The 2,751-nt window shown below is 49.8% G+C and overlaps 1 non-coding gene across 1 annotated transcript; it reads right to left on the bottom strand.

Moving 5' to 3' along the window:
- Positions 1-2,232: 2,232 nt before the first annotated feature.
- Positions 2,233-2,446, bottom strand: LOC112443683 (small nucleolar RNA U3). The gene has a single exon (XR_003032091.1). It is a non-coding gene; the product is annotated as a small nucleolar RNA U3 (small nucleolar RNA).
- Between the last annotated feature and the right edge of the window lie 305 nt (positions 2,447-2,751).

The raw sequence follows: 2,751 nt of genomic DNA, 5'->3' as shown, positions 1-2,751 counted from the left end.
TCTAGGTGAGTGATCACACCATCGTGGTTATCTGAGTCATGAAGATCTTTTTTGTACAGTTCTTCTGTGTATTCTTGCCATCTCTTCTTAGTATCTTCTGCTTCTGTTAGGTCCATAATGTTTCTGTCCTTTATTGTGCCCATCTTTGCATGAAGTGTTCCCTTGGTATCCCTAATTTTCTTGAAGAGATCTCTAATTTTTCCCATTCTATTGTTTTCTTCTATTTCTTTGCATTGATTGTTGAGGAAGGCTTTCTTATCTCTCCTTATTATTCTTTGGAACTCTGCATTCAAATGGATGTATCTTTCCTTTTCCCCTTTGCCTTTAGTGTCTCTTCTTTTCTCAGCTATTTATAAGTTCTCCTCAAACAACCATTTTGCTTTTTTGCATTTTTTTTCTTGGGGATGGTCTTCACATCACAGCCTCCTGTACAATGTCATGAACTTCCGTCCATAGTTCTTCAGGTACTCTATCAGATCTAATCCCTTGAATCTATTTGTCACTTCTACTGTATAATCGTAAGGGATTTGATTTACATGGCTGAATGTCCTTCAATTTGAAAAAGGAAACACAGGGTATTCCCTGGCAGCCCATTGGTTAGGGCTCCTCGCTTCTACTGCAAAGGACATGGGTTCAATCCCTGGTCAGGCAACTAAGATGCTACATGCCAAACAACACAGCCAAAACAAACAAACAAAACTGTAAAAAAATAAAACAGGAAATGCGACTACCACACACAGACACCCATACTCTCTGGCAACCGTGAGGATGGTGTGGAGTCCAGAGAGAGAGACTGGAGAGGGGAGCCCGGCCACGAGGCTTTGCCTCTCTGGGGGCTTGTGAGTATCAAACAAAATCAAGAGTGTTAAAATGCTGAAGAATGGTGCCTAGCCCACGATAACACGGTCTGTGTAAGTGTTCGCTCTTATCGCAGTGATGAGGGCTTGGTGGGGGACGACGGTCGTGGGGACAGGAGGAAAGGAATGTATTGAGAGATCTGTGCAGCTTGGGGTGATTGAACCGGGGGAGGGGTGAGGGTCAGTAATGACTTTATTATTTCATTATGTGTCTTTCATGGCAGTAAGAGCTCTGAGTCCTAACCGCTGAACTGCCAGGGCATTCCCTTGTTGTATTTCTTAATACACTTAGTATTTGCAGAAAGCCACACAGAGACCGATAGAGGAGAAGCAGAGGGGGCTTGCAGACCTGGTGGCTGTTGCTCATGCCGTGACTGGGTCACATGGGTGAGTCCTTCTGTTTTGGCTGCCCTGGGTCTTCACTGCTGCGTGTGGACTTTCTCTCACTACAATAAGCTGGGGCTCCTCTCTGGCGGCAGGGCGTGAGCTTCTCACTCCAGGGCCCTTCCCGCGGCAGAGCGTGCACTCTAGGGTGTGCGTGTACCGCAGTCGCGGTGCTCAGGCTTAGTTGATCCACAACATGTGAAATCTTCCCGATCCAGGGATTGAACCGGTGTCCCCTGCATTGGCAGGCGGATCCTCAACCACTGGACCACCAGGGAAGTCCGATGGTTATGTGTGTGTGCACTGCCCTGAGAGAAGTAGATTGGAAAGGTCGTCTAAAGGATGGGAAATCAAGGATTTGCTGGAGGCGCCTTCCCCAAGCCTGTCCTTGGAGCCAGGGGCAGATGCCAGAGCTCATGGTCAAGGCTGCTCCAGCCCTCGGGAAAACTCAGAGTCTAAGTAGTCCTCTTTGGGGCTCGCTGCAGAACCCTTCCTCCCTGCCCCTTCAAAATGGCCCTCCCTTATTTGGGGAGGTATACACATCTTTGGGGGCTTTCCAGGTCACTCAGTGGTAAAGAATCCACCTGCCAATGCAGGAGATGAGAGTTCAATCCCTGGTCTGGGAAGATCCCCTGGAGAAGGAAATGACAACACAGTCCAGTATGCTTGCCTGGAGAATTGCACAGACCGAGGAGCCTGGCGGGTACAGCCCATGTGGTTGCAGAGTTGGACACAGCTTAGCTTAGCGACTAAACAACAACATAGCTTTTGAGGTGGCTACCCTTGGAAGTGAGATTCTCAGCGGTTAAAGCGTCTAAGCACATTTGTGTCAGAACCCTGTCTCTGTGGGCCTCAGGGGAACCTGACTCCTGAACTGGGATCTCCGAGGACGGGGTCTTTGAAGATGCTCCCAGGGGCCTTGGCCCTCCCAGCCACACGTCAAAGCTAACCTTGACGCAGGCTGCACGGTCCGTCCCTTCCCCCACCCACCCCCACTCAGACAGCATTCCCTCCCTCCTACCCTCCCAAAGGAAGAGAAGAAATGATCATCAAAGGCCAGTGGCCGCTGAAGAGGCAACACCAAGAGCCGCTGCACGCTTGGGAGAGAACGCTGTGTCTCCTCCTCGTGGCTTCGGGTGGTCTACATGGTCAGAGAAACTTCTCCAGTAACCAACTATAGCCGTGATGCCTGAAAGCATAGTCTTATGGTTTGTCTTCCTGTTACTGGAACCGTAGATCAGTTCTGGAAGGGACTTCAAAAGATCATCTGGGCAGCTCTGCCTCTGAAGAGCAACCTGGACCAGACACATCTCCGCTGTCTCTGAAGGTTCCTATGAGGGAAACGCTGCTGATGCTCTCTGGATAAGAAGCTGCTCTTACAACGCCTTGAGGCAAAGGGGACCAGTCGGAAACATCCTGCCTTGGGCAGCCTGCAGTGGGTTCCCATTTATGGAAGGCGACGGGCACTGCAAATCAAAGGCTTTAAAAACAGCTTCAGCCTGCATAGTTT

Source organism: Bos taurus, chromosome 2, assembly GCF_002263795.3.
Source record: "Bos taurus isolate L1 Dominette 01449 registration number 42190680 breed Hereford chromosome 2, ARS-UCD2.0, whole genome shotgun sequence".
Taxonomy (NCBI): Eukaryota; Metazoa; Chordata; class Mammalia; order Artiodactyla; family Bovidae; genus Bos; species Bos taurus.
The sequence above is the reverse complement of the archived record's forward strand: the minus strand, read 5'-3'. Positions and strand labels throughout refer to the sequence as shown.